The following is an 11,990-nucleotide window of genomic DNA, read 5'->3' on the forward strand; positions in this document are numbered from 1 at the left end:
CCACAGCTAATATCATCCTCAATGGGGAAAAACTGAGAGCTTTCCCCCTGAGATTAGGAACATGACAAGGGTGACCCGTCTCACCTCTGTTGTGTAACATAGTGCTGGAAGTCCTAGCATCAGCAATCAGACAACAAAAGGAAATAAAAGGCATCAGAATTGGCAAAGAAGTCAAACATTCACCTTTCCCAGATGGCATGATTCTCTCCATGGAAAACCTGATTGACTCCACCAGAATATTTCTAGAACTGATCAATGAATGCAGTAAACTTGAATGGTTGAAAATCAATGTACAGAAATCAGTTGCATTCCTATACACCAATAATGAAGTAGCAGAAAGGGAAATCAAGAAACTGATCCTGTTCACAATTGCACGAAAAAACATAAAATACCTAGGAGTAAACTTAACCAAAGATTAAAAGACCTATAGGATGAAAACTATAGAAACCTCATGAGTGAAGTTGAAGAAGGCACCAAGAAATGGAAAAACGTTCCCTGATCATGGATCAGAAGAATAAACATAGTGAAAATGTCATTACTACCCAAAGCAATCTACACATTCAATGCAATCCCCATCAAAATTGCACCAGCGTTCTTCTTAAAGCTAGAACTAACTATCCAAAAATTCGTAAGGAACCACAAAGGACCCCGAATAGCCAAAGTAATATTGAAGAAGAAAACCAAAATGGGTGGCATCACAATCCCAGACTTTCACTTCTACTACAAAGCTGTCATCATCAAGACAGTCTGGTATTGGCACAAAAACAGACACATAGACCAATGGAATAGAATAGAGAACCCAGAACTGGGCCCACAAATGTACGGCCAATTAATTTTGACAAAGCAGGAAAGAGTATGCGATGGAAAAAAGACTGCCTCTTTAGCAGGTGGTGCTGGGAGAACTGGACAGCAACATGCAGAAGAATGAAATTAGACCACTTTCTTACTCCATGCCCAAAAGGAAACTCAAAATGGCTGAAGGACCTGAATGTGAGATTGGAAACTATCAAAACCCTCAAGGAGAAAATAGCAAACAACCTCCTTGACCTAAACCACTTCAATTTCCTACTCAAACATTTCCAAAGGCAAGGGAAATGAAAGCAAAAATGAACTATTGGGACCTCATCAAGATAAAAAGCTTCTGAACTGCAAAGGAAACAATCAACAAAACTAATAAGCAACTGATGGAATGGGAAAAGATACTTGCAAATGACATATCATTTAAAATGCTAGTAACCAAAAATATACAAGGAACTCACCAAATTCCACACCTGAAAATAAATAACCCAGTGAAAAAATGGGCAGAAGACCTGAACAGAAACTTCTCCAAAGAGGACATTCAGATGGCCTACAGGCAAATGAAACGATGCTCAACATCAGTCATCATCAGGGAAATACAAATCAAAACCACACTGGGATACCACCTCACACCTGTCAGAGTGGGTAAAATGAACGAGTCAAGAGACTATTGATGCCGGTAAAGGTGTGTAGAGACAGGCACCCTCGTTCACTGTTGGTGGGAATATAAACTGGTGCAGCCACTCTGGAAAACAGTGTGGAGGTTCCTCAAAAAACTATCAATAGAACTCCCTTATGACCCTGCAATAGCACTGGTAGAGATTTACCTAAGGGATACAGAAATGCTAACGCATAGCGGCACATATACCACAATGTTCATAGCAGCACTGTCAACAATAGCCAAATCACGGAAATAACCTAAATGTCCATGACCTGATGAATGGATCAAGAAGATGTGGTATGTGTGTATACACACACACACACAGACACACACACACACACACACACACACACACACACACACAGTGGTGTATTACATGGCAATGAGAAAGAATGTAATATGGCCATTTGTAGGAAAGTGGATGGGCCTCGATGGTTTCATCCTAAGAGAAATAAATCAGGCAGAGAAGGACATACCATATGTTAGCACTCATAAGTCTAACAGGAGAACAGGAGAAACCTAATGGAACACCATGGGGAGTGAAAGGGGGAAAGAGAGTTGGGGAGAGGGAAGGACGCAAAACCTGAGAATACTGAAATTGAACCTTGGGTTGAAGGGGGAGGAGGAGGGGGATAAGAAGTGGTGGTAATGGAGGAGGGCACTTGTGGGAAGAGCACTGGGTCTTATATGGAAACCAATTTGACAATAAATTATTTTTAAAAAATAAATAATTTAGGCCATATAGTAATTATTTTTGCCTTTGGGAGACAAAAAGTTACATCAAGGATATTATGTAAATACTTACATTAAAAGATAAAAGCACAAATTTCCACACATTTAAAAATTTATAGAATTCAAAATATAGTGATGATAATCATACAAGCGCATTTTTTCATAATATAATTCTAAGGAAAATAATTTGGGTGATTGCATTTAGCCTAAATAAAAATCAATGTTTTTTTTTCAGTTACCAAATTGATTGTAAATGTGTTAATCTATTAAAATGTTTTTAAAATGGAGGCCAAGTGAAAAAATGTTGCAGCAAATATCTGGCCTATAAGTTACAGTTTTTCAATCTCTGTTCTAGAAACCCTGATCTACATACTTTGGCCTAGGAAGTATCTCCCAACTGATATAATTTAGTAAAATAAGTTACATATGAATTAAAGCTAAAGAATAAAACAATAATGCCATATGTTTACACTCATGGGACTAACAGGAGAACAGGAGAAACCTATTGGAGGACCATGGGGAGGGGAAGGGGGAAAGAGAGGTGAGGAGAGAGAGGGACGCAAAACCTGAGAGACTATTGAATACTGAAAATGAACCGAGGGTTGAAAGAGGTGGTGGTAATGGAGGAGGGCACTTGTGGGGAAGAGCACTGGGTGTTATATGGACACCAATTTGACAATAAACTATTTTTAAAAAAGTAAAACAACAATATAATAATCAAACCATAAAAGTGCTAGAACACTGTATAAGTGACTCTTTTTTTCCAAATTTCTGTAAAGGAAAAATATTCTAAACAAATGCTAGATATAAGTATCTGAAATGATCAGCTCAGAAAAATCATCCCATTTTAGTAAGAAAAATGGTATATACATAAAGTATATATGTTCATATTCTGTTTATATTGGTTTGTGCATGTATAATTGTAAAGTGTATATAGTTACATCACCTATAAAATTATAGGTGATTTTTTGTCTTTTTCATTTTCCATATTTTCTAAACAGTTTATGACTATTTAGAAATGTAGAATGTCTTTAATAAGGAGAAACTATTTTAAAATATTATGTTATAATATTTTATATTATATATAAATTTATATATATATACTATAATAAATTTATATAATATTTATATTATAATAATTGAACTTTTACTCTCCTCACCATCTGTCTGCTCCTCCTTGTATGTTCTTCATATTAGTAAATGGCAGCTCCTTTCTTGTAGTTTTTATGCCAAAAACCTTGGAATCATTCTTAACTCTTTTCTTTTTATAGCACTCCCCATCAGTCTGTCTGGAAATTATGATGGCTAAATCTTGAAAATGTACTGAAAATCTTATAACTTATTATCACATTTTATTGCTAACAGCTCAGTCTGAAGCATGATCATCTCTCATCTAGATTATTTCCCTATTCTCCTAACAAATCTTCCTGCTCTCATCCTTTTCTTACTACACTCTATACTCTACAATACTGGTTAAGTGATTCTTTATAAATATAAGTTGAATTATGTAACCTCCCTGCTATCAGTGTGTGATGGTGGTCCCTTTTGCACTCAGGGAAGTTCAAACTCTTTACCAAGATTTTACCTTGCTAATTAAAACTCTGATTCTTCTTCACCTCTGTGACATCACTCCCACAACTGTCACTTCAATATTCTCAGAAATATCAAGCACATTCCTATATCAGTTCATTTGCTCATGCTCCATCCCTTCACCTGGAATTCTCTTTATCAAGATATTTGCATGGCTTACTCTATCAATTTACTCAGGTCTCAAGTAAATTATCACCAAATAAGAAAGGCTTTTCCTCACCCTTATATCCATAATGACAAGCTTCATTCTTTTCCAGAACTCTTTATTCCCTTTACTTAAACTGCTTTGTTTTCCTTTATAGCATTTACAAATATATGATATATTTTTTGTTTTTTTTCCATTGTTTTTCCTCTTCCCCACTACTTAAAAGAGTGACTTGTTTGTAATTATGGCAAACAAATATTTGTTTTAAAAATGGACTGCATAACTTGATAGAATGTAGCGTGACAAGGGAGAAATGATTATATCATAGAATAAAGCAGACTGCATTTTGCTACTAATCTAGCAACAGCAACATGAAAACCTTTCCACAGGTTCCAAAATAATTAAAATACATTTAACAAAATATTTATAGTGCATGTGAGGCTGTCTGAAAATTGGAACAATTTGTAATTTTTTTTACTTTTATATTTTTAGATAATCCAAATTTCATAATGGATAAAGCTGATGAACTTTAGAAATTATCAAGACGTGGGGCACCTGGGTAGCACAGTTGGTTAGACGTGCCTTTGGCTCAAGTCATAAGCTCATGACTCCTGACTTGGAGCCCCATGATGCACTCTGTGATGACAGCTCAAAACCTTACTTCGAATTCTGTATCTACCTCTATTTCTGCCTCTTTCTCTCTCTCTCTCTTTTCTTAGTCTCAAAAATAAATGAATATTTAAAAATTTTAAAAATCTCAAGCCATAATATAATAAAAAATTAAAGCTCTATGACTTTGTCTAGATTAATATTTTTTTTCTTTTTTTACAGTTTTGTGAGGTTTGTTTTGAGAGAGAGTGAACGAGCACAAGCGTGAACAGGGGAGGAGCAGGGAGAGAGGAAGAGAGAATCTCAAGCAGGTTCTGCACTGTCAACATGAAGTCTGATGTGTGTCTCCATCCCATGAACTGTAAGGACATGACCTGAGCTTAAATCAAAAGTTGGACACGTAACTGACTGAGCCATCCAGGCAACCCAATATTTTATTGTTATATGTCTCTTTACAAAAGGAAAATTTAAAGTCAACTAGAAACAGGGAAATAAATATTCACACCAATTATGCCAGGTCAATGGTTGCAATTTGTATTTTTGTATTAAAAAATCCCACAAACTAATACAAATCAATACAAGGGCACATGGGCAAAAGTAGTTTGCAAGAAAAACATACAAACAGACAACTTTAAAAGAAATAACTATACAGAAAACATGACGATGTTCAAGGTAACTAGTTAGGAGACTATTGAGTACTGAAAACGAACCAAACAAACAGAGGGTTGAAGGGGTTTGGGGAAGGGAGGTGGTGGTAATGGAGGATGGCACTTGTGGGGAAGAGCGCTGGGTGTTATATGGAAAGATTTTTGACAATAAACTATTAAATTAAAGAGTACACTAATCATGAGGAGCACTGAGTAATTACTCAGTTAAATCACTGTAGTGTACACCTGAGGCTAATGTAACACTATATTAACTACTCTGAAATTAAAATTTTTAAAAATGTTAATGGAGATAAAATATATAAAACAAAATAATCAGTTTTAATTGGCTCTAAAAAAAGAAATGCAAATTTAATGAGACACCATTTTCACTTAACAAATTAGTAATACTGAAAAATTAACCAATGTTGGTCAGGCTGTTAAAACAAGCACTGTCAATTATTTCTAATCAAGGTTTGACTTTTTAAAACTTAAAAAAAAACATTTTCGTAATTTGCTTTAGTATCCTTAAAGTCCTTCACAGCTTTTGAACAAGTGATTTTCATCCTAAAACTCATATATATACAGTTCCCCATTAGACGGAAAATTTCATTTTAAAACTTTCATTAAAGATTTCGGAGTAATTACAATGCCTCATATTCTATCAGGTACATTAGAACACCCCACTGTCACACTACAATATAATTTCCAAGAAAAAACAAATGTGCATTATGTTGGCAAGTTTAACAACTGCATGCTAGAAAAATTCACTTTTCTTCAAATATGGCCTTCTCTTATCTGTCTGCTTTTCTTAAGTAGCTACATCTATCAATAAGTGAGATCATAAAAGGCATGTAATGCCTATTTTTTAATCAAGTTATTGAAAACACACATCATATTTCTTTTTGGATTATTGTTTTCTATTGTTAGAAATAGAAGATGATAACCAAAAAGAAGAGGGACTCTCAAATGAAATAATCATCTGCCAACCTAGAATTCATAGCTGTATCTAGATCTTAAATTTTCTTCTATGTCAGCCTCCAAATTACACCAAATATCTATTTGATCATTTGGGCCAAATAAGCATGTTTGTGCACACGTGTATGTGGGTGTGTGTAGCAGTGTGGATATATGTTAGCTTATATGTGTTTGTGTGTTTGGAGAGAGGAAAGACTGTCACAGTTGTTTGGTCAAATTACTTAAAATACTGGAACCAGTTATAAGAGTATAGATAATCTCCAATATTTTCCAACTTCCTTATATAACTTCAGTATTTACTAACTCAGTACTGCTAAGAAAAATAAATGAAAATTTAAAGGCTTTACTAAATGAAGTATATCTAGAACAGAATAAAAGTGTTAAGAAAACACCATTATTAAAAGAAATAGTTTGTGTTTTCACTCACTATGATAGGATATATAATATTCTATATAATCTGCCCAAAAGAAAACCAAATAGCATAGAGATAATTGGGAATGAGGATAATGTAGATTTCAGCCTCAATATGTATCTGTAGTCACTTGTAAATTGAATTAACCAACATAGCAACTATTGATAGATAAATAAAACAAACATGTCATTAATCTATTTACAAGAATCACAAGAACTGAGATAAATGGTTATATTTCTTACAAATTAAGCTGAATACTTTCACAATTGTTTTCATCTTTCTAAAGGAAATTGTAGGAGTTAATTAAAATGATATTTCACATTCCTTTTTCTTTATCTGTATATCTATTTTTAAACTATATTCTATTCTCAATTTTAATTAATTAGAGAGAAAATTCTTTTACTAAATGTAAAGTATTGGCAATCTTTTTCCCTTTAATTTTGAAAAACATATCTCCAAGTTTCTCTTTATATTAAAAATACTTTAAATATAATTTCTGTTTTTACCACCAGCCATGATAGCATATGTCTTCTTGTCCTCCAGATCATTCTGTCTTATTTGACTGTACACTTTACATCAAACACAGTTGATAATTAAATCCAGGGTTTTTTTTTATGAAGTCATAGACTAGTATAAATTAGTCATAGTGTTTTTAACTCCTGGAACCATTTAAAACTATGGTATACTTTCTTTATGAATAAAAGTTTTGAGTCATGTAGACCATGGTCCTTTAGCAATTCAGTAACAGTGTTCACAAAAATGTGGGGATGACCAATAATACATGTATTCTTCCCAATAGTACACCTATATCAGTAAACATGAATCTATAGATCTCTAGCGTTGGTACATGTCAAATAATCCTCACTTTCTCAATATTAAGTATAGGATAGACAACCCCACTGTAAAATTGCTCTGACAGGGAGATGAGTAACTATCTAAATTATTTGCATATAAACTCAAATAAATTTTTAAGATTTTGAGAGAGAGGGAGGGAGAGAGAGAGAGAGAGGCAGAGAGAGAGAGAGAGTGAGTGAGCTAGTGAGCAAGCATGGGTGGGGAAGGGGCAAAGAGAGAGGGAGAGAATCCCAAGCAGGCTCCACACTGTCAGTGCAGAGCCTAACATGGGACTCAGCTCATGAACCATGAGAGCATGACTTGAGCTGAAATCAAGAGTAAGATGCTTAACCAACTGAGCCACCCAGGTGTCCCTACTCGAATCAATTTTTAAATCTTTGTGCCCTTCTCAAAATAGTGTTATACTTCTAGAAAGTAAATCCTTATACAGTAAGTTTTTTTCCTGCCCCTGCATTACAGTATTAGTATTAGATTGGTGACCAGACCAGAAAAGCATCTGTGAATACCATTTCATCCTGAAGGAATTCCCAAGCCCTGTTCTTCCTTATATCTGTATATGCCTAGTTTCCTCCATAACATTGAATCATGCTCTATGAGTAAGGAAGCCTCAGGTAGTCTGCCGTTCTTATCAGGCTATATACCTGTATATCTCCAAAAATATCTACATAAGCCACATTAGTGTATTCTATGTAAATGCACCAATATAAGAAAGCCAATTATTTATGAAAAGATTCATTGCTATATAAAATTAAACAAATTTAGCATATTCAAATATAACTGAGTAAAGGCTAATTCAAAACAGTAAAATAAGTTAATAGTAAAAACACTTCAGGGGTGCCTGGGTGGCTCAGTCAGTTAGGTGTCCGACTTTGGCTCGGGTCATGATCTCATGGTTCGTGGATTCAAGCCCCACACTGGGCTCTGTGCTGACAGCTAGCTCAGAGCCTGGAGCCTGTCTTCAGATTCTGTGTCTCCCTCTCTCTCTGACCCTCCCCTGCTCATGCTATCTCTCCCTCTCTCTCTAAAATAAATAAAAACAGTAAAATTTTTTTTAAATAAATAAAAACACTTCAGAGCTAGTAAAGAGTTCACCAATAATGAAATAAGTCATGGACTTGATGATATCAAACATAAAATATTTCATTAACTTAAATATTCCAGAACTCTCTGTGTTCCAAGTTAACACTAAGTATTTTAAAGATTTCCCAATTGTTGTTTTTTTAAATATTAAGTCAACTTTCTCAGAAGAAGTCAAGAATGCCACTATAACAATTTCCATATAAGAGTGTACAATTTGTTTTAAGAATTTCAGGAAGGCATAAATAAATAGATAAATGATTATATATATACGTATATATATATAATAAAAGGGAAATGACTAGAAATAAATAAAACTACTATTATATATATAAGATTAAATTTTGTAGATTGTAAATCCAAAAAAATCTGTAAATAAACTATTTAGGATAAAAACTATGTTTCTAATGTACACTGGATACAGGCTTAATATGAAATTATTGCCTTTATTTGTGCAAACAAAAATATGAATTGAAAAGGTTATCATTTTATATGGTCCAAAAATATCTAACTAGAAAACGACCAACAGAAAATTAGAAAAATTAGAACACTTTATTGTAGTTATTAGATACATAAATAAATAAGAGGTATACAATGTTCACAAATTAATATTTGTGACTTAATATTTGAAGAAAATAACTATGAAATTAATTTATTGGTTACACGTAATAATAGTCAAGTCCCAATCATTTTCATATGTGGCGTTTGATGAGATAGTTTTAAAATTTTTATGGAAGAAGTGGTGGTGCAAGTGCTGCTTCACATTCTGGATAGCATCATAGGCCCCCGAGCTCTCTGAATCACCCTATCTAATATCCCAAGGGTCCCAGTGCAGTGGTGGTGCCTTTAGCCACAGTGCAGAGAGTAGCCCCAGAAGCAGTGGCATGTCCAAGTGGAGCACCTACATCGACTTCATGGCTGGTGGACTTATCCGGACATAGCCATTGTGGGCTGTAAGGATTTGCTCTCTGTCTGAGCATCAGTCTCCAGAAAAACCCTTGACAACACCATGCCAGCAAAGGTTGATGTCCTGGTTGGCAAAGAACAATCAAGTGTTTTTGTGACTGGGATGACACATGGACGCCAGAAATGTTCTATTATCTGGGAATCACTGCTTTAAAGCTGGGAATTTACCATGGATCTTCATACCAAGAGCACTGGAGGGGTCTCTCATCTTTCAATATCACTGTCACCACAACTGCCAAGACGTTAGTCTTGCTGATGGGCAAAGAAGGTGTACACAGTGGTACGATCAACAAGAAATGTTATGAAAGGAGTTAAAATGGTCAAATAATAAGGAAACATTATGCTTACCTTCTACCTTGAACAAAGATGAATATCAAACCATTATGAACACTCGATAAATAGATCTGAGGACTAAGAGAAAAAACTGCACCTCTAGGAGAAAAATGACCACATTGTGGAAGGTAAGAACTGCAGAAAGCTTATTTAGGGAAGAAGAGGGTTGTGGGTGCTGCAGAGAGGAGGGAGCCTTGATCACAGAGAGAGGAGAGAGAAATAGAGAAAGAGTGAAAGCAGCGTGCAGGGTATTGTACAAGAAAAACATCTTCCCCAAAACCACTGACTGGGAAAAAGAGAGGGCCTGATTATTGCAACTTTTTACAGGCAGCAGAGCTAAAAGCCTGCAGTTTTGGAAATCTGTGCTGTAGCCAAAGTTGTGCCTGAAATGCATAACAATGCTCCTTTAGAAAAAGAGTAAGAAGGCACAGGAATGGACAGCATGGTCTGAAGATCCCGTGTCACACTGAGAGAGACAGTTGCCCTTTTTGGAGTGCATTTGGAAGAGGTGGCACCACCTGTTATGGGGAAAAAAGAGATAGTGGACACCATTGAGCAGCACTGTTAATTAACATAGCAGCAGAGAAACCTGTTGAAGGCACCTAACCTGAAAGACTGCATTTGGCTGTGCTTTACTATAAAGCACATGACCTGCATGGCCATGAAACTGTTTTTCTGGGACAAATTGGCATCAGCCACCATATGGAATGACAGTCCTCCAGTGGATCAGTGAAGGTCCACCCCACACCACGTCCTTCAAATTTGTAGTTTTGAAACTCAGCCATGTAGGGAGATAAAACACAAGAGCATTGTACCACCAGTCAAACAGCTCAGACACAGATAGGGTTCTGACAAAAGCCTGAGACATAAGAGGGGATATTGTTTACTCTACTGTGAGGGCTTCTTGAAAAGTGGCAAGTATGAACTCCCCTCTCCAGGGACAAGAGAGTGTGATGGTATCTCCCCTACCCCTACTGTCACCCATCACATGGACAGACTTCAGTGAGCAACAAAGTGCCCACAGTGGAGGCAGGAGCAGATTACACTAATGCAAACTCCACTGTACCTTGAGGATGCATCATTACAATGGCAAGTCAGCCTGAGAACCAGACAACAGGCTCCTCCCCTAGAAGGTCAGTGCAAACCCACCACAAGCACTAATTCTACTGATCAGAGAATTCTGTAAAGCTTCACCTCTAAAGGAAGTAAGATCTAGCCTTTTCCACTAAGCAGATCAAAGCACATCTAGTTAAAAGTCACCACACCTTGGACAAAGTCTAAACACTTCCAAATGTAGGAAAGGAGAAACTCTGCAGAGAACTCATCTGAGAGAAGTAGTAGTGAAAGCACAAATGCAGAGTGCACGCAGAATACACACCCCCCAAAAAATCTTAAAGTGCCAGTCCTTGGGTGGTAAATGACCTGTTCTTTTTTTTTTAGTTTTTACATTTATTTTTTTTGACAGATAGAAAGAGACAGAGCATGAACAAGGGAAGGGCAGAGAGAGAAAAAGACACAGAATCCAAAGCAGGCTCCAGGCTCTGGACTAGAGGTCAGCACAGAGCCTGATGTGGAGCTCAAACCCATGAACTGTGAGATCATGACCTGAGCCGAAATTGGACACTCAACTGACCGAGCCACCCAGGCAACCCAATGACCTGTTCTTAATATAGCCATTCCTCTCAGGAGCAGAAATATAAAAATCTTTCATAACACAGAGAAGACAGAGAAGTAGAAAAAATGCTAAGACAAATGAATTCATTCCAAAGGAAAGAACAAGAAGAGGTCATGGCCAGAGATCTAATAAAAATAGATATAATTTAATATGTCTGGAGTATAATTTAAAAAAATGATAAGTGTACTACCTAGGCCTGAGCATAGCAAAGCAGATACCAAGGAGTCTCTAACCACAGAGATTAAAGACCTAAAATCTAGTGAGGCCAAAATAAAATATGCTATAGCCAAGATGCAAAAAAAAAAAAAAAAAGACTGTTTATAATGCCCACAAGGATGGAAGAAGCCGAGCAATGAATAAGTGATAATAAAAATAAAATTATGAAAATAATGTAGCTGTCAAGAAGAGGGAAAGAAAAATACTGTTTCATGGAATGTAGACTAAGGGAACTCAGCTAATCCCTGAAGCAGAATAACATTCTAATTATAAGAGTCCCAAAAGAAGAGAAGTAAAAG

General features: G+C 35.8%; 1 pseudogene; it reads left to right on the forward strand.

The window, feature by feature from the left end:
- The first annotated feature begins 9,385 nt into the window (after window positions 1–9,385).
- Window positions 9,386–9,782, forward strand: LOC115283433 (annotated as a pseudogene).
- Window positions 9,783–11,990: the final 2,208 nt, after the last annotated feature.

The sequence above is a fragment of the Suricata suricatta genome, chromosome X (genome assembly GCF_006229205.1).
Source record: "Suricata suricatta isolate VVHF042 chromosome X, meerkat_22Aug2017_6uvM2_HiC, whole genome shotgun sequence".
Lineage (NCBI taxonomy): Eukaryota > Metazoa > Chordata > Mammalia > Carnivora > Herpestidae > Suricata > Suricata suricatta.